This window comes from Schistocerca americana, chromosome 2 (assembly GCF_021461395.2).
Source record: "Schistocerca americana isolate TAMUIC-IGC-003095 chromosome 2, iqSchAmer2.1, whole genome shotgun sequence".
NCBI lineage: Eukaryota > Metazoa > Arthropoda > Insecta > Orthoptera > Acrididae > Schistocerca > Schistocerca americana.
In genome coordinates this window covers 605,836,949-605,858,524 of record NC_060120.1, presented here as the reverse complement: position 1 = coordinate 605,858,524, position 21,576 = coordinate 605,836,949, and the positions used below count along the sequence as shown (strand labels likewise).

The window sequence follows — 21,576 nt, the reverse complement described above, 5'->3', positions numbered from 1 at the left end:
TCATAAAAACTATCTATCTTATCTTGATCTGTTCCTTCACAATGCGAATATACTGACACAATCCTAATTTTCTTGCTAGACACTGTCAAATCTATCCACATCAGTCGTTCGTTTACATACCTTATTGCAACTACGCTGGGTTCCATTTCTTTGCCGATGTAAAGCCCTACACCCCATTGTGCTACTCCTGCTTTGTCTCCTGATGGGTAGACCTTGTATTCTCCCACTTCCTCTTCTTTCTCACCCCTTACCCAAGTGTCACTAACAGCTGAAACGTCCAACCCCATCTTACTTGCAACCTCTGCCAGCTCTACTTTCTTCCCAGAGTAGCCCCCATTGATATTAATAGCTCCCCATCTCGATACCATTCGTTTGCCGAGTCGTATCTTAGGAGTCCCTGGTTTGTCAATTAGAGGTGGGACTTCGTCACGTCCGAAGGTCCGAGGCATTTTGCTCTGATTGTTGCCAGCATCAAGCAGGTTGATAGCCTTACTTGCCCTGGGTCCCATTGAGTTTTACCCCTAACGGTTGAGGGACTAACCGGTGGATTTGGTAGTCTTTGCCGTCTGAACACAAAGGTGACCATGACTCAGAATATGTCCGAGATGCCCAGCCTTACTCCACAGTAACTGGTATCCCGACTGTCAGGACCACTTACTTGGCCACTCATATGTTGCCCGTGGTTCATGAACTAGGACAACAGGAACCCACACCATGAACTATAAGAGTTATGGTATTTGGCGATCAAAATAAATGATGATGGTCGAAGTAGAGAGGATATAAAATGTTGACTGGCAACGACAAGGACGCGTTTCTGAAGAAGAAAAATTTGTTAACATCGAGTATGGATTTAAGTCTCAGGAAGTCGTTTCTGAAAGTATTTGTATGGGGTTTAGCCATGTGTGGAAGTGAAACGTGGACGATAAATAGTTTAGGCAAGAAGAGAATAGAAGATTTCGAACTGTGGTGATACAGAAGAATACTGAAGATTAGATGGGTAGATCACATAACTAATGAGGAGGTACTGAATAGAACTGAGGAGAAGAGAAATTTGCGGCACAACTTGGCTAGAAGAAGGGATCAGTTGGTAGGAAATGTTCTGAGGCATCAAGGGATCACCAATTTAGTATTGGATGTCAGTGTGGAGGGTAAAAATCGTAGAAGGAAACCAAGAGATGAATACGGTAAGCAGAGCCAAAAGGATGTAGGTTGCAGTAGGTACTGGGAGAAGCTTGCACAGGATAGAGTAGCATGGAGAGCAGAATCAAACAAATCTCTGGACTGCAGACCACAACATCAACATTAATATCAAATTTCATAAGTGAATGTATGTATTGTGAAGATATTGTAAATATCACTGGTTCCTTAAATAAACCTCAACTCCACTCACTTTCACTATTCTATTCACTATTTCTAATATATTTTTGCAGCTCAATGGTCTCAAGAGATGAAGGTTTAAGAGTTTCGTAGAAGAATTGCTGAATAAAAACATACAGTTACATTTTGTGTTGATATGGTAAGTATTAAGTAGAAGCAAGCATACTGATGTGAAATAGCATTTCTTCAGTTAAGAACTGAATCAATGCTGATTCAACATAAAACACCGTTAACATCAAGAAAAACTTGCTGACTACTAACTAAACATGTCCAAAGTATTGCTTTTAAAATACTTAAAGAAAAGCTACTGTTTAACTGAAATTAAAATCTTTTCTTTGTGTAATATGATATTTTCTGAGACTATCGTTACCAGTTTTTTGGGAGACCAAGCATCATCTCGAGCAACATAACGTCAACAGATCCAACATAAAGAACAAGCAGCAAGCAACAAGAGCTGTGTGCTGTTAGTCGGTCTGTGTGTAGGCTTCCACCAAATTGTTCGGTTTGCCGATTTAAAAAAAGAAAAAAGTGTGTTGTGTAGGTACAAGAAGAGCTATCTCTTCAGGACTTCTATCCTTGATAATATGGTCCCTTTGTAGATTGTGAGACGTTCTCGTTCGTATTTTTGTTTTGGGTTTCATTATGGTCATTTCGTTATGACCACATCCTTTTTTGGTATATTGTTCATCTGCGTTTTAGAACTTCTTTACGTTGGCCGCACTGGGCTGACATCACCAGAGCCATAAAAGAATCAGAGATGTACATGACAGGGGAAATGTTTTTGTGATGTAAATAAGGTCTGAAGTGCTTGCGATTGAAATATGTCAACATTGGGATATGAATAAAACAACATCGTTGTCAGTCAAATAATAGTATGTATTTGCGATTCAGAATCACCATTTATTGAAAACTTAAAGGTAGTTTTGTTGATATGGAGATTAAGGATTGGTTTCGTTCCACTGTACATAAGATACAAGGATACTCTTGAAAAAGGGAGCCTTTATTTCAAATTGTGCAGTGAGTTACCAGTTCTGACGAAAACATTTCGGTTTGTCGGTTGTCAATGGTTGAGCATGATCATTAAAAAAAAGTCATTTTTCGAAATACCTGTTATGTTTTTCGTTCTTATGTGATTTTTCACTGTTGTCAGTAAATCCCCTTGGCTTGTGCCTGTTTGACTAAAAACATCAGTAGGATACTATGTTCGACTTGGATATGTTTTCGAATTGTTTTAGTGACCCCTCTATGTGCTAAACAGGTTTATTAAAATTTACTACTCTGCATTTTGTATGGATTGTATGTATGTTGGTGTATAAATGCATAACATGCGCTTGCTTGCTTCGTTAATTGGTTAATAAACTGTTTCTGGAAACCTATACACGGTTTCTTGACCAAACTACTGCAGGAATGCATGCTTTGTGGAGTGATGTGCCGGTGAAATCGCCAAGCAAGAGAGAGAAATCTGACAGATTGTTAATTGACTTCTCGGAAGTGATGTAAATTTTAGTGTCAGTATTTTCATTGGATTTACACCGTAATTTATTGTACAGACAGTTCTTCGTTTCTGTTTAGTTTTCAAAGTAGAAATCAGTTCTTACAATAGCAATTTGTACAACAGTTTTTCTGGTGTTCATAAGGGTAAAAATTTGACAACTGGCGGTGGCAATAACATTTTCTGTGTTGGCAAGTTCTGGACAGTGCTTTGTTATTTCCTATCCATAAATTTCTCACTCTCATATAATGTGTGTGAAAATTGTTAGCAATAAGACAGTCTACAACTGCTCACTTATTATTAGTCTGTAGTTACAGCTCCTATGACAATAGAGAGTAATATGAACCAAGAGTGGTAAATGAAATATAAATAGAACTGAAATTCATTACTCTTAAAACTTCCGCAGTGTACCATAATCGTTACTGTGTACATTTCCTGGTACTTATCCCAAGCCCGTGATCCAATATTTTTTTCACACTGCTTAGATGACACTCAGTCATCTTTCTCTGGTGTAGCAAGTGACTGGGACTACAGCGAGTGATTATTAATGGATTCACTCTTCTTTTGTTGCCAGGCCAAAATACCATTCACAGTATTCCTCTTGCTGTTAGTTTTGAGAGCTCTAACCATACTACCGAGCGAGGTGGCGCAGTGGTTAGCACACTGGACTCGCATTCGGGAGGACGACGGTTCAATCCCGCGTCCGGCCATCCTGATATAGGTTTTCCGTGATTTCCCTAAATCGCTTCAGGCAAATGCCGGGATGGTTCCTTTGAAAGGGGACGGCCGATTTCCTTCCCCAACCTTCCCTAATCCGAGCTTGTGCTCCATCTCTAATGACCTCGTTGTCGACGGGACGTTGAACAGTAATCTCCTTCTCTAACCATACTGTAATGAAGCTCAAGGAGGGAAGCCTTCTTTAAACTAGAGACTGTTTGTGATACCAGTACATGTAAAGTTTTGTTTATTACAAGACGAAGGTCAATATACTACTTGGAGGGATGCCTTCCTATCACTTGCCACCTCTTTTTTAATAAAAAAGGAGCGCAGTGACCTGGGTGTTGGTAATTGGGGTAGGACTGTGTACAGTGTTATACAAACAGCAACAAATACATCAGACCTGTTTGAGGATGGTTGCATAGTAACTGGTACTGGTGACAATGAGGAAGTTGCAGCAACACTTATTACCAAAATACGGAGGAAAGCTAAAACAAATAGAATTATCTGTGTGTTCAGTAAACTAGATAAGCAGTAGTGTCATATCTCAGTGAGGAACCTGAAACTTTCAGCTTGGACCAGAGCATGTAGAGGAACTATGGCTCAAGTTTAAAAGAATAGTTGACTATTCACTGTGTAGATATGTACCCAGTAGAAGAGTTCAGGATTTGAGGGACCTCCTGTGGTATACAGTCATTTTAAAGAAACTTGTGAAGACATCAATGACTACAATATCAGAATATTATAATAAGAACTCCAATAAAACCCAAATTCTATTTGTATGTAAAGGCTCTTAGTGGTACCACTCGAGACACTCAAGGATGAATTAGGAACTTTAATTGAGGATAGCAAAGCAGATATGCTTAACTCAGTTTTCAAATGTTCCTTTACAAAAAGAAATCCAGGAGTGTTCCCCAAATTTCATTCTCACATCACTACAAAAATTAGTGATGTAGGTATTAGTGTAAGTGGTGTTGAGAAACAGCTGAAATCACTTAAAATTTATCAAAATTCCATGGCCCAATGGAATCCCTGTCGGATCTTGTACAGGATTTGTGATTGAGTTAGCACCTCTGTTAGTCATAATGTACCATAGATCCCTCAACAAAAATGCCTGCTCAGTGGTGGGAAGAAAGCACAGGTCACACCACTCTACAAGAAGAGTGGCAGCAATGATCCACGAAACTACCAACCAATACCCTTGACAGCTATTTGTTTTACAATCTTACAACACATTCTGAGCTCAAAAATAATGAGGAATCTTGAACAGAATGACCTCCTCCATATCAACAATAATTTATTCTGAAGAAATTGATCATATGAAATCCAACTCTCACATACCGAAAGGCATGAATCAAGACAGGTATATGCAGTATTTCCTGATTTCCTATAAGCATTTTACTCAGTATTACACCTACACTTACTCTCAAAAGTACAATCATATGAGATATCAAGTGAATTTTATGACTGGAGTGAGGCTTTCTTGGACAGTCATCAACAGATGTGGAGTTACCTATGAATGTGTCCTAGTGTTCATGTTGTTTATTAATGACTTTGTTAACATCATAGTAACATTAGGCTTATCACAGATGATGCATGTAACTATAATAAAGTATTGCCTGAAAAATGCTGCATGGATATTCAGTCATATCATGATAAGATTTCAGAGTGGTGCAAAGATTAGCAGCATGCTTTAAATATTCAGAAATGTAAAATTGTGCTCTTCACAAAATGCAAAACCAAAGTTTCTTTTGACTAAAATATTAATGAGTCATGACTGTATCAGTTAATTCACACAAAAAACATGGGGTAACACTTTGGAGGGATATTTACTGGAACGATCGCACAGGTTCATTCGTAGGGAAAGCAAGTGGCAGATTCAGTTTGTTCATAGAGTACCAGTGAAATGCTATGAGCCTATAAAAGAGAATGCTTACAAATCATTTGTGCAACCCACCCTAGAATACCACTTAAGTGTGTGGAACCTGTGCCAGACAGGACTAACAGAGGATATTGAATATATAAGAAGAAGGACAGTGCAAATGGTCACAGGTTTGTTTGATCTGTGGAAAAGTGTCATGGAGATGGTGGAAGCTCTGATCTGGCAGAGTGCTGAAGGTAAATGCAAACTATTCTGAGAAAGCCTACTTACAAAGTTCCAAGAATTAGCTTGTAATGATGACACAAGGAATATTCTATAACTTGCTACATGTTGCTCCCTTAGGGATCATGAGGGCAAGGTGAGATTAATTGCAGCATGCACACAGAAACTTTTAAATCGCTTTTCCTCCTGCTCTCCTTACTTGACTGCAATCGAAAGAAACCTTAATAACTGATACAATGGGAAATAATCACTGCCAGCACTTCACTGGTTTGCGGAGTATGGATGTAGATTAAACATACAATTCTCATGTTTTCTAAATAATGTTTGAGTGTTTCTTGTAAACATTGACATACCTACCACCTGTGCGTATCCAAGGAATCTTCTGCCCATTTATCAATGTAATGACCCTTCAGTCCCTCTTTTGCATTTCTGCCAGTTCTCAAACTTCATTTCTTCTTTTGCTGGTTTTTATGTTTTCTATCACTCTCACACTCCGAACATGCTCCAAGTAACTTTGGATCCCATGTGAACTCTTCTCCTGTAGCCACCATGACATTTTTTAGTGCTTGATCAAATGATGTGCTAGGGAAAATGTTTTTACTGTATTATTAGCACAACAGCTGTGACCACCGCACAACTGTGACCACCACCGCCAATAACAACAACAACAGCAACTACTACTACTACTACTACTACTACTACTTCTACTCCTCCTCCTGCTGCTGCTGCTGCTGTCCATAAAATATGAAATAAAATCTGTAAAGGAATTGAGGGAAGGCTATTATATGGTTGTTTCACTGGCATTTTCGACAGTATTATTTTTTGCCTTGAATAAGTTTAGGAGCTGTGCCATGCAATTTACACATTTTCCTGACATTTAGTAAGGTAGTTCTTAGATATAGACACAAAAATGCATGATAAGTGCATGTTTAAAGAAATCAAATAGTTTAAGAAAACTATTCTGTTCAGTCACATTGTGGCCACTTGTCAGAAGTCCAAATAACCACCTTTTGCAGTGCACACTGCTGCAAGATGCACAGAAAGTGTGTCAGTGAAGTTCTGTAAGGTGCTAATAGAGATGCTGACGTAAATGCTGTGGCTAGCCGCACCAGGTTTCTTGGCTGAGGACCCGCTAAGCAAACAATGTGATTGAGATGGTACCACGTGTTTTGGATTGGATTTAAATCTGTGGAGTTAAATGGTCAGCGGAGTGCAGTAAACTCATCCTTATGCTTTTCGGATCATGCATATACACTGTGAGCTGCGTGACATGTTGCATTGTCCTCCTGATAGATGCTATTGTGCCAAGGAAAAAATGATCTGCATGCAGTAATGGACATGGCTCCAAGGATAGATGCATACGTGGGTTGATCCATTGTGCCTTTCAGAATGACGGAATCATCCAGCGAATGTCCCAAAACCTTCTCTACACCATTATGCTCCCTCCTCTGCCTGGATCCTTCTGATAATTGTTGTAAGGTGTTTACTTTAAGACATTTCGGAGCATAAAACTTGATTCATCTGAAAAGGCCACCTGTCGCTATTTGCTGACTGTCCAATTGCAATATTGGTATGCAAATTCCAGCCTTTGTTGCCAATGAACAGCACGGGTGCCTGAACTAGGCACCCTGCTGTGGAGACCCATACACGTCAACGTTCGCTGTATGTTCATTGAGAAGACACTGTTGGTAGCTTTGTCGTTTGTCTGGGTGGTCAGATGCTCAACATTTGCACATCTGTTTGCCCATAGACACCTCAGCAGCTGTCGTTCACCCCTGTAAACTGTGGCCCATGGTGCACCACAGTTGCTTCAGTGCTAGTTTTGGATAGCACCATTTTGCCATGCGTGTTACACGATGACCACAGCTGTGCTGCCACCTGCCGTCTGAGCCGGCCGAAGTGGCCGTGTGGTTAAAGGCGCTGCAGTCTGGCACCGCAAGACCGCTACGGTCGCAGGTTCGAATCCTGCCTCGGGCATGGATGTTTGTGATGTCCTTAGGTTAGTTAGGTTTAACTAGTTCTAAGTTCTAGGGGACTAATGACCTCAGCAGTTGAGTCCCATAGTGCTCAGAGCCATTTTGAACCTGCCGTCTGTGAGTTGTTATTTCATGTTTACGTCAAACGCAGGCAGTGGTCGCATCAATGTGTCTAGACTGTGTAAAAGAATTTACTAGTTTGAATAATAGTGCGATCTGTGTTAGTCTTATTTTATTTATTCATTTATTTATTTATTTGCAAGTTTTGGCCACAAGATAACTGAATACATAGATTGAGATATAAGATGAAATATTAGAACACAATATTTTGCTTTCAGTATCAAGTACTTCACCATATAATTGCTATGCAGATGTAAACTGATCTCACCAATAGTGTTTATGGACAGATTTGGCCCATCTTTTCTGGTAGGTATACTGTCCTGTTTCTATTAGAGGGAAAAAGGTGCTTCGCTAAAGACTGAATAGACAATGAAAACATGCAAGGCTCTATTGTAATCTTATCTTACAATTTTATTCACCTTAGTTCTGAGAGGAAAAGTATCTGCATCCATGTTTCTAATGAAATGCAGATCATTGATGTTCGCATGGTCATTGATATAGCCTTAATTGATGCTGTTCAGCAGACTGTTAGTACGCAGACAGTCTTACATTCTCCCTGTTAAACTTCTAACAAGTATCATTCCATTGTGGTATTCTTTCAAGGCTATCATTGGTCTCTTACAAAAAAGTTCAACTCTTTTATAGGTTCCACAGCTAACCTCAGGTAAATGAAATGGGCTATGAATTCAATCCAAGAAGATCTATTTTAAAGTTTGAAGGGCGAGTCCCAAGTCTAAAGTACGATATCTGCCTAATTAAATGGTCTTGAAGTACAAATCTATTAGTATAATAATGATTTTAATACAGCCACAGTGTTCCTGCAGTGGACACCAGACAGATTTCAGAAAAATAGGTTACGGATATGGAAAAAGTGATTTGGGACAAAATAACATTGTACTTTTGTTCAAATACTCTGAGATGATTAGTCAGATTCCTAGCTCAGATGCTAAATGCACAGCTCCTTCATTCTCCTCAGTGCAGTGTGGCCCCTAGATCATGCTAAAACAAAACATGCACTATTTTTAATTGTAAGTTAGGATTTGGGATTGTAACCATTGAAGTACATTCATTAAGTAATACATAAAAAATACAGTGTAAGCCTACCCAAATGAAAACAGAGAGCATGTAAAACAACTGATGAGATATTTTGAAAAACAATTAACTGTGATCTGTAATAGGAAAGAGGAAAGGAGAGGGAAAGACGAAAGGATGTGGGTTTTAAGGGAGAGGGTAAGGAGTCATTCCAATCCCAGGAGTGGAAAGATTTACCTTAGGGGGAAAAAAGGACAGGTATACACTCGCACACGCACACATATAGGGATTTGTGTGTGTGTGTGTGTGTGTGTGTGTGTGTGTGTGTGTTTTGTGTGTTTTTTTTTGTCTCCTATCAACATACCAACGCTTTTGTTTGGTAAGTTACAGACTCACAACTACTTTACGGTGCAACTGCTCTCATACAGGAGTGAAGTCTGCTACATTGAATTCATGGTAATGTGACAAACACAACTAGCAAAATGGTCCATCTCTATACAAAAAAGACAATGGATGCTATTGAGAACAGACAACCATAGCCTTAGCTGCAAGAAGCAAGTGAACTGTTGAACTTTACATTTATGTATACACTCCTGGAAATGGAAAAAAGAACACATTGACACCGGTGTGTCAGACCCACCATACTTGCTCCGGACACTGCGAGAGGGCTGTACAAGCAATGATCACACGCACGGCACAGCGGACACACCAGGAACCGCGGTGTTGGCCGTCGAATGGCGCTAGCTGCGCAGCATTTGTGCACCGCCGCCGTCAGTGTCGGCCAGTTTGCCGTGGCATACGGAGCTTCATCGCAGCCTTTAACACTGGTAGCATGCCGCGACAGCGTGGACGTGAACCGTATGTGCAGTTGACGGACTTTGAGCGAGGGCGTATAGTGGGCATGCGGGAGGCCGGGTGGACGTACCACCGAATTGCTCAACACGTGGGGCGTGAGGTCTCCACAGTACATCGATGTTGTCGCCAGTGGTCGGCGGAAGGTGCATGTGCCCGTCGACCTGGGACCGGACCGCAGCGACGCACGGATGCACGCCAAGACCGTAGGATCCTACGCAGTGCCGTAGAGGACCGCACCGCCACTTCCCAGCAAATTAGGGATACTGTTGCTCCTGGGGTATCGGCGAGGACCATTCGCAACCGTCTCCATGAAGCTGGGCTACGGTCCCACACACCGTTAGGCCGTCTTCCGCTCACGCCCCAACATCGTGCAGCCCGCCTCCAGTGGTGTCGCGACAGGCGTGAATGGAGGGACGAATGGAGACGTGTCGTCTTCAACGATGAGAGTCGCTTCTGCCTTGGTGCCAATGATGGTCGTATGCGTGTTTGACGCCGTGGAGGTGAGCGCCACAATCAGGACTGCATACGACCGAGGCACACAGGGCCAACACCCGGCATCATGGTGTGGGGAGCGATCTCCTACACTGGCCGTACACCACTGGTGATCATCGAGGGGACACTGAATAGTGCACGGTACATCCAAACCGTCATCGAACCCATCGTTCTACCATTCCTAGACCGGCAAGGGAACTTGCTGTTCCAACAGGACAATGCACGTCCGCATGTATCCCGTGCCACCCAACGTGCTCTAGAAGGTGTAAGTCAACTACCCTGGCCAGCAAGATCTCCGGATCTGTCCCCCATTGAGCATGTTTGGGACTGGATGAAGCGTCGTCTCACGCGGTCTGCACGTCCAGCACGAACGCTGGTCCAACTGAGGCGCCAGGTGGAAATGGCATGGCAAGCCGTTCCACAGGACTACATCCAGCATCTCTACGATCGTCTCCATGGGAGAATAGCAGCCTGCATTGCTGCGAAAGGTGGATATACACTGTACTAGTGCCGACATTGTGCATGCTCTGTTGCCTGTGTCTATGTGCCTGTGGTTCTGTCAGTGTGATCATGTGATGTATCTGACCCCAGGAATGTGTCAATAAAGTTTCCCCTTCCTGGGACAATGAATTCACGGTGTTCTTATTTCAATTTCCAGGAGTGTACATTTATGTGCAAAGATCTGTTTCAACTTGTTCTATCAAGTAAATAAAAGTCAAAGACCCCTAATACTTTGATATTAAAATCTTATCTGTGTCATTGATCACCTAGAAGGCTTTGCCTCCTTTTTGTGTCTCTTGGCACTTACAGGTCCCACTTCACTTCATTGCATAGGTATTTACCACAGTTGCCTTGGTATTTCAGTTTGACTGGTTTGATGAGGTGCTATGTCAGGTGAACTGAGTGATATGGGATATGAATGGGGTACTGTTCAGAAAGCTCTGCTGCAGGCACTGGGAAGTTTTGTGTGAAATGGAGGAATAGGTAGGTATGGGAAGATAGGCCAGAGGAAGGAGACTGCAGTAGAGTTGAGAGAGTGAGAGTGTAGAATGATGGAGTGAAATGGGGAGGGGAGCAGGCCTGGGAACAGGGCTGTCAGTGAGTGTGGTATTGAGTGGAGATTGAGGCAAGGAGGCTTATCAGATTGTAGACTGTGTTGTTTGACGTAAAAGCTTTTTGAGTATGATAGTGTAAAAAATTATACTGATGAAATAAATGTTTCGGCCACAGTGAAAGTGGCCTTCTTTGAGTAGATCGTAAAGAAGACCATTGTAACAGTGGCCAAAATGTTGGCATCTCCAGTATAGTTTTTTACATTATGACGTAGTACATACTCAGAAAATGTTTTAAGTCAACTGACTCTGGATGTTGAAGCATACCTAAGTATATGGATGTGTTGATTGTACATTCATTCATTCATTCATGCTCTGTTGATCCAGCAAACAAAAGAACTGTATGGATATATAACAAGCCATGTTTATCACAACCCCCCCCCCCCCTCTCACCCCCACCATCACCACCACCAAAAAAATTACAATATGCTAATAATTAGAGACTTGAGTGTTTACTATACTGGAACTGAAGTATAAAAAAATAAAACCATGCATTACAATTATTCTACAGTATAAATTAAAAATTGCTAAAATTAAAGTAGGTGATTAAACTGGACATAAAAAATTTCAGTGATGAGGTAGATTACAGTATTAATTTACAAAGTGGCAGTAACAAATATTACCTGTACAGTGTCAGTCAGTGAAAAATCCCAATTGGAATAGCAGCAATATTGAAAACAATAGACTGCTAATCTTGCATGCTTGATTTCAATGACTGCTTCACAACCCACACCACCTGGGTCCTCCCTTCCACCACTACTTTTCTAAACTGTCAGATGGGAGTTATTCTTACAAGAGATTCTCCTCTTCTGAAATTATCCCACCCACAACATATGGTAACCTACTGCTTCCACACCCTCCACCCATCTATCCATGGTGTAAGGTGATTACCTATGCATTCTCAGCAAATGGTATAAGTACTCCTTTAAGAAAATCAATACAATAACCAATCTGGCATAGAGTTGCGTACTCTCTCATATTTAGCCCACTGAAACGCAGGACTCAAATTTCTGCTGCCTGACCTGTTGCCTTACTGTTGTTGTTATGGTCTTCAGTCCTGAGACTGGTTTGATGCAGCTCTCCATGCTACTCTATCCTGTGCAAGCTTCTTCATCTCCTAGTACTTACTGCAACCTACATCTTTCTGAATCTGTTTAGTGTATTCATCTCTTGGTCTCCCTCTACGATTTTTACCCTCCACGCTTCCCTACAATACTAAATTGATGATCCCTTGATGCCTCAGAACATGTCCTACCAACCGATCCCTTCTTCTAGTCAAGTTGTGCCACAAACTCCTCTTCTCCCCAATTCTATTCAGTACCTCCTCATTAGTTATATGATCTACCCATCTAATCTTCAGCATTCTTCTGTAACACCACATTTAGAAAGCTTCTATTCTCTTCTTGTCCAAACTAGTTATCGTCCATGTTTCACTCCACACAAATACTTTCAGAAACGACTTCCTGACATTTAAATCTATACTCGATGTTAAAAAATTTCTCTTCTTCAGAAACACTTTCCTTGCCATTGCCAGTCTACATTTTATATCCTCTCTACTTCGACCATCATCAGTTATTTTGCTCCCCAAATAGCAAAACTCCTTTACTACTTTAAGTGTCTCATTTCCGAATCTAATTCCCTCAGCATCACCGGACTTAATTCGACTACATTCCATTATCTTCGTTTTGCTTTTGTTGATGTTCATCTTATATCCTCCTTTCAAGACACTATCCATTCCGTTCAACTGATCTTCCAAGTCCTTTGCTGTCTCTGACAGAATTACAATGTCATCGGCGAACCTCAAAGTTTTTATTTCTTCTCCATGGATTTTAATACCTACTCCGAATTTTTGTTTTGTTTCATTCACTGCTTGCTCAGTATACAGATTGAATAACATCGGGGAGAGGCTACAACCCTGTCTCACTCCCTTCCCAACCATTGCTTCCCTTTCATGTCCCTTGACTCTTATAACTCTGGTTTCTGTACAAATTGTAAATAGCCTTTCCCTCCCTGTATTTTACCACTGCCACCTTCAGAATATGAAAGAGAGTATTCCAATCAACATTGTCAAAAGCTTTCTCAGTCTACAAATGCTAGGAACGTAGGTTTGCCTTTCCTTAATCTCGCTTCTAAGATAAGTGGTAGGGTCAATATTGCCTCACGTGTTCCGATATTTCTACGGAATCCAAACTGATCTTCCCTGAGGTCAGCTTCTATCAGTTTTTCCATTCGTCTGTAAAGAATTTGCGTTAGTATTTTGCATCCATGACTTATTAAACTGATTGTTTGGTAATTTTCACATCTGTCAGCACCTGCTTTCTTTCGGATTGGAATTATTATATTCTTCTTGAAGTCTGAGGGTATTTCGCCTCTCTCATACATCTTGCTCACCAGATGGTAGAGTTTTGTCAGGACTGGCTCTCCCAAGGCTGTCAGTAGTTCTAATGGAATGTTGTCTACTCCCGGAGCCTTGTTTCGACTCGGGTCTTTCAGTGCTCTGTCAAACTCTTCACGCAGTATCGTATCTCCCATTTCATCTTCATCTACATCCTCTTTCAGTTCCATAATATTGACCTCAAGTAAGTCACCCTTGTAGAGACCCTCTATATACTCCTTCCACCTTTCTGCTTTCCCTTCTTTGCTTAGAACTGGGTTTCCATCTGAGTTCTTGATATTCATACAAGTGGTTCTCTTTTCTCCAAAGGTCTCTCTAATTTTCCTGTAGGCAGTATCTATCTTACCCCTAGTGAGATAAGCCTCTACATCCCTACATTTGTCCTCTAGCCATCCCTGCTTAGCCATTTTGCACTTCCTGTCGATCTCATTTTTGAGACGTTTGTATTCCTTTTTGCCTGCTTCATTTACTGTATTTTTATATTTTCTCGTTTCATCAGTTAAATTCAGTATTTCTTCTGTTACCCAAGGATTTGTACTAGCCCTCATCTTTTTACCTACTTGATCCTCTGCTGCCTTCACTACTTCATCTCTCAAAGCTACCCATTCTTCTTCTACTGTATTTCTTTCCCCCATTCCTGTCAATTGTTCCCTTATGCTCTCCCTGAAACTCTGTACAACCTCTGGTTCTTTCAGTTTATCCAGGTCCCATCTCCTTAAATTCCCACCTTTTTGCAGTTTCTTCAGTTTTAATCTAACTGTGAACAATGAACATCAAGTCAGGTGGATGTTGCTATGGCTCGATGACACCCCTGAGGAGAGCCCTTGACTGCTGTAGATGGTGTGAGTTAAACTTAGACCAGATAATGACCATGTGGAACTCACTGTCTTAGTGACTGGAATAAGAAAATTTAGTGTGGACCCTTTGCCACCTCTTTGCTAACCATGCCTTGGGACAAGGACCAGGCTAGGAAATAAGAAATCAAACAATTTACTCAATACCTCATGCATACGAGGACTAGCACAACAATGAAACCTATATTTTTTGAGGAGAATATTAAAAGAGAAGTTTGGAAAAGTTGCCATGCTGGAGAAAATGAAGACTGGGATCTTATTGACTAAAGAAGCAACTGAAGTGCAATCTCAAGCACTCTGAGTCTGTATTGACCTAGGTGATATCTCTCTCACTGGAAGAAAGGAGTACTAGTTCTGCAAGTTTCGCAGGAGTGTTTCTGTGAAGTTTGGAAGGTAGGAGATGAGGTATGGGGCGTGAATCGTGCTTGGGTACCTTAGATGGTAGAGACTTGCTCGTGTAAGGCAAAGGTCCTGAGTTCGAGTCTCAGTCCAGCACACAGTTTTAATCTGCCAGGAAGTTTCATATCAGTGCACACTCCGCTGCAGAATGAAAATTTCATTGATTGTGAGACTTCACAGCAGATGACCCATAAATATTCCCATGTTGATGCAATGACATTGTCAATTACAATTGGAGAGAAGGAAAGTTGCTACTCACCATATAGCAGAGATGCTGAACCGCGATAGGCACAATAAAAAAGATTCACACAATCATAGCTTTAAGGCCTTTGTCAGCAGTACACACACACACACACACACACACACACACACACACACACACACACACACATGCAAGCGCAACTTGCACACACATCTGCAGTCTCAGAGAGCTGAAACTACACTCTCTGAGACTGCAGATGTGTGTGCAAGTTGCGCTTGTGTGTGTGTGTGTGTGTGTGTGTGTGTGTGTGTGTGTGTGTGTGTATGTGTGTACTGCTGACAAAGGCCTTAATGGCCAAAAGCTATGATTGTGTGAATCTTTTTACTGTGCCTATTGCGGCTCAGCATCTCCGCTATATGGTGAGTAGCAACTTTCCTTCTCCCGTATGGCTACATTCCATCCTGGATTTTCCATTGTTCAATTACAGTTGGAGTTGGCATAGGATCTTTGAGGTAGGACTATGGATCAATGAAAACTTGTTGCTTGGTCAGGTGAATGACATTTATTTTTGCACTAGTTTTCTTCTTGCTGTAGGCCTTAAAGGCCCGATAAGGCAATAAATGATGATGATGATGATGATGACTAGGTCAGTGGCCATTTCTGGACACACCATCATCTGACGGACAGTTGTTTGAAATGTGCACTGCATCATGGGAGTAGACGGGTTGGGGGGGGGGGGGGCAGTAGTGTGCATTGAGGAACATTCACCTATGTTTCCATGAGACCTTTGATAGTTACTGAAGGGACTACAAAAGCTGTGGACTACGTGAATTGTGTACTGTCTGTGTATCCCTTTATGCTTGATTTCTTCCCTGATGACAAAGGCATCCTTCAGCAGGAAAACTATTTATGTCACAAGGCCAGAAATGTGCTACAGTGGTTTGAGGAGCATGGTAGTGAATTCATGCCGATATCTTGGCCTTCAAATTTGCCTGGGCTGGTCCCAGTGGAACACATCTGGGATGCTGTTGGGTGCCAGCTCTGTGCCCACAAACCACTAGCTCATAGTTTACAGGAATTGAAACATGCAAAGGAATTGTCAAATTCATGGAAGGAAACATTCCACGTGGGAAAAATTATATATAAAAACAAAGATGAGGTGACTTACCGAACAAAAGTGCTGGCAGGTCGATAGACACACAAACATACACACAAAATTCAAGCTTTCGCAACAAACTGTTGCCTCATCAGGAAAGAGGGAAGGAGAGGGGAAGACGAAAGGAAGTGGGTTTTTAGGGAGAGGGTAAGGAGTCATTCCACTCCCGGGAGCGGAAAGACTTACCTTAGGGGGAAAAAAGGACAGGTATACACTCGCACACACGCACATATCCATCCACACATACAGACACAAGCAGACATATGTCTGCTTGTGTCTGTATGTACACTCGCACACACGCACATATCCATCCACACATACAGACACAAGCAGACATATGTCTGCTTGTGTCTGTATGTGTGGATGGATATGTGCGTGTGTGCGAGTGTATACCTGTCCTTTTTTCCCCCTAAGGTAAGTCTTTCCGCTCCCGGGAGTGGAATGACTCCTTACCCTCTCCCTAAAAACCCACTTCCTTTCGTCTTCCCCTCTCCTTCCCTCTTTCCTGATGAGGCAACAGTTTGTTGCGAAAGCTTGAATTTTGTGTGTATGTTTGTGTGTCTATCGACCTGCCAGCGCTTTTGTTCGGTAAGTCACCTCATCTTTGTGTGTGTGTGTGTGTGTATATATATATATCAGACCGATAAGTTTAATGGAACCTATGCAATTTCCTGGAACAGATGCTCAGTGACAGGCTTTATTGGTGTCTGGAAACAAGAAATTTGTGTCCATTAATTTATAGTGAGTTTCTAAAGTCAAGATCCACAAGAAACCGCATTTTTTTATGTGAACTTTGCCAGTAGGGAGGCCTTCATCCTTGTTGAGACTTGGTAGTGGTCCTCCTTGACTTCCAAAAGGGATACAATGCATCATCATGGCGCCACATGTTAGCTATATTGTGCATGTGGGGCTCCTGAGGCAATCTACTAACTTTTGCACGAAGAAGAAAAAAAAGTATCCCATCATCATTTTGAGTTAGTTGATATGACTCTCAACAATAAATATGTCCTGGTGAATGGGGTTCTGCAGGGTTCAGTCGTGAGTACTACGGTCTCTGTAATTGCCATAAACGGAATTGCTGCTGTTGCTGGAGCAAATATATCATTGGCCTCATATGTCAAAGACTTCTGTCTGTGCTGTAGTTCTAGATCACTAGGCTCAGTGGGATGTCATACTTAAATACTCATTCAGGAGATATGAATATGGCCTCAAAACATGGGTATAATATTTTGTCTAAAAACTTCACCATCATCTTCTTCTGTGGAATTCGATCCATCCCCTTAGCACTGAGTGAGGTGGCACAGTGGTTAGCAACCTGGACTCACATTCGGGAGGACGATGGTTAAATCCTGTGTCCGGCCATCCTGATTTAGGTTTTCCGTGATTTTCCTAAATTGGTTCTGGCAAATGGCAGGATGGTTCCTTTGAAAGGGCACGGCAGTCTGCCTTCCCTAATCCGATCAGATCGATGACCTCACTGGTTGGTCTCCTCCACTAAATCAATCCCAACACACCCACTCACACCCTATATTATATCTGGATAACTGACAGCTGAAAGTGGTAGATGACATTTCTTGTTAGGAGTGCTGTTTGATCACAAACTGTCATAGTGACCATGTAAAAGTAGCTCAAGACAACCTGTATGCAGAAAATAAATTATCTACACTTTCTCTTAACTACTACTTGGGGAGCAGATTGACAGGTCATAGAAAAATTTTACCAGTCACTTATATTAATCCAATTAGAGCATAAATGTGCCACTTACAGGTCAGCAGCACTTTGTTTCATGCCTACTAGACCCTGTGCACCACAGAGGAGTCTACCTTCACTGGAGCTTTCCCCATGAGACCTTTCAATTGTTTGCATATAGAAGCAGAACTCCGTCTTTAAAGGTATCTCACCAACAGTTCATAATTAATTATGCGATTAAGATTTGTTTTAGACCAGAGCATCCTCATTACGTGACACTTTTCCAGAATCTGAAAATCCGTCTCCTTATGAATTATTCAAAGACATGGAGAACAGCAGCAGCAGCAGGAGGACTGGAAGACGTGTTTCTGGAGCTCCTTTTTTTCTAAGATAACTTGATAAGTTGCCCACCACTGCACAGATGGGGTGCAGACCAGTAGTTGAATAGATCTCTGATATTGCGACATCAAGAATCGCACAGACTCTAACATTTATTGTTCTATGTTCTATTTGGTCCCCATTAACTATACAATCTGTGTCTGACATATACAGTATCTGCATACCAGAATCATAAGCTTATTAGCAGTACATAGAGATCGTAAACATGTAAAACCCAACCTGCAGAAATATTCGCCTGTGCTGTGGCTCTCTCAGTAGCTTGAAGATAACTGCCTCTTTGTATTGTAATGTATTGTGTCGTATGGAACTGGGGGCCTAGAAACAATGGCGAGGCGTTGTCCTTCGTCCCTGCCGTCGCCTGCAGTGGTACACAACCCCACAATAGGCTACAGCAGTCCACTCATGCCACCCCCCCATCAAACCTAGGGTTATTGTGCAGTTTGGTCGCCAGTAGAGCCCCCCCCCCCCCCTCCCCCCTCCTCCGGGAACATCTCACACCAGACAAGTGTAACCCCAATGGGTGTAATTGAGGTGGAATAAGGGGAACCAGCCCGCATTTGCCGAGGCAGATGGAAAACTGCCTTAAAAACCACCCACAGACTGGCCGGCACATTGCACCTCAACACTAATCCACTGGACAGATTCGCGCTAGGGACCAGCACGCCTTCCCACCTGGAAAGCAGTGTGTTAGACCGCATGGCTAACTGGGTGGGCTTAACTGGCACCTACTCTCTGACTCATACGTTGGTGACCACCATTCACACATTTTATACAACATTAACAATATAAGAATCTCCAAGATATTCTACTGAATCCCAAGCCAGTTAGACATCTCAGACAATTATCGTGGTAGTACTTTTGTTAAGGAAGCCTCAGCGTGGGACCTGCTGCCAATATGAATTGTGATGCCATATCAGACACTGTATTGCAAAAATGGAAAGAAGAATGAATGGCCACCGAGCTACCCAACAAACTTATAATGGTAATAGCCCCCACCAAGAGCTGAAGAATGTCACTTCACCTGTCTCGAATGGAAACTGTAGTCTTGTCACTTTTGTAATGGTCATACCTTCCTCACACATGGCTACACACTGAAGTAAAAGAAACCTACTCTGTGCACCTGCCACATCCTTGAGGCATGCCCAGGCTCACTTAACCTGTCATGTAGATTAGGTCTTGATAAGTCATTACAGAGGATACTAGCTGATGAAGCTATGAAAGCAGGCTGCATATGAACCCATTATGAGAAAGCATATATTACCACTTGGTTTAAAGTACACATTGTAGTAGTTGACTTGTGGGATGGAGTTGGTGAAGATTCATCTTGTGCCACTTGTTTTGCCGTGGAGGAGGTCCCCACCCAGCTCCACCTTGGCCCAGATGTAAACTCCAAATCTTACCTCCATGTACTTGAAATCTATCTGTGTGTTACTTGTCCTTATCACTTTTTGATTCCACATTATCTTCTCCTGGTATCTGTGCAAAGGATAGAGAAAGAAAGGAAGATGCAATGTACATCTTGTGCCCCAGCCCTTACCTGGGGAACCTATACCTGTGCACTTTCTCCTGCTTCTCTGCCTTCACCAGTGCATGACCTATATCGTCTTTTATTGATACTCTCTATTCGCTATCCTGAGTAATTAATTTCTTGTGAACGAATCACAGCTATTGATGTGAGTCTATATTCGTCACAAAACTCTTCTTTTGACTCATTGCTATGAGGATAAAGGGACTTAAAACTATGCTGTTGATTACCTTGGAAACTTCATTCATCATCATTATCATTTTTATGATGCTAAGGGATTTATTTGTTTGCTTGTTTGCTGTCCATACAACAATCAATTTTCAGACATTGTCATTTAGTTCACATATGCAAAGGTTTAGTTAACATATATAAGTGCACACGTTGATACAAATAGTGAAGGTCAGAAATTATGATTTTGTTGTTGTTGCAGAAACAAACATGCTATATACATTTTACAGAGAGACAGTAAAGCTCGAAAGATAAATACATACAATTATAAAATGCATGGTGATCAGAAATTATCATTTTGTTTTTGCAAAAAAAAGAAAAAAAAGCTATATATACTGTTTTAGAAAGAGATATTACAACTTGTAATCTTCTATTGAATAACAGCTTTTTTCTCTTAATAAACACTTATGTTTATTCTTTAAGGTGTGTAAAATAACTTTCTTGAAGTCAGGTGGTAGTCTGTTATAAAAGAGTTCCCATTGTATGTGGACTGTGGTCTGCAGCCTTTTTTTTTACGTACAATTCTGTGAAAGTTTTCCCTTCCCCGTGTATTGTACCCAAGTACATTACTGTTTGTTAGGTTATATTTGGGATTTTGTTTCACAAACATTATTGCCTGCAGGATGTACATAGAGTATATAGTAAGTGTTTTATATTTTCTGAACATTTCTCTACAATGGTCTCTCCTGTTCATCTTTGCTACCACTTTTACTGCCTTTTTTCATAGTCTGAAGAGCCTATCTGTATAGACAGCTGATGGCCCACCCCAAATCTCAGTATGTTATGTTAGATGTGGATGTTTCACTCTGAAGTATATTTGTCTCAAGTGATAATGGTCTAGGAAGGTTGAGACACATTTCAGTAGATACACATTTATGCTGATTTTCTTACAAAATGGGGTCTATATATTCTTTCAATGAAGGGTGTTTATCAGCAACTATACCCAAAAATTTGTGTTGGTTTGTGTACCTAAGGCCAGTGGAGGTGTAAATTGAGTACTATTTGTGTTCCGATTATTGCTAAGCATAAATTTCAGTGTCATTGCCTTCTCTTTATTTACAAATATCTTATTTTCAGTATGATAACGAGACAGAAAATTATATTGTTTGCAGTACAACAACATGACAGAAAATTATAATTGGTTTCACTACTGTTTGTAGTAGTTTGCATATCTTGACCCCAACTGACAAAACATGTATCATCAGCGTAGCTTACAATCTGACGGTTTTGGGGTTCAGTTAATTGTTAATGTACACAAGAAATGGAAAAGGCCCCAGTATACTTCCTTGGGACAAACCACACTGAAGTACCTTGTGGCCTGATTTGATTGTTGCCGATTATTCATTCCTTTTGTAAATTAGCTTCAGAGTGTCAAGAGCTATACTCATATCCAGGAAAGTGTCTCTTACCTTTCGTACTTCATCTAACTTTTTTAATATTTCAAGTTATAAT

General features: G+C 41.3%; 1 protein-coding gene across 1 annotated transcript in view; it reads left to right on the top strand.

The window, feature by feature from the left end:
- The first annotated feature begins 2,123 nt into the window (after window positions 1–2,123).
- The window catches only part of LOC124589813, a 207,009-nt gene continuing 187,556 nt past the window's right edge, over window positions 2,124–21,576 (top strand). Inside the window, 1 exon segment of the mRNA XM_047131602.1 lies at window positions 2,124–2,249. The gene's annotated coding sequence lies outside the window, so the exon portion shown is untranslated.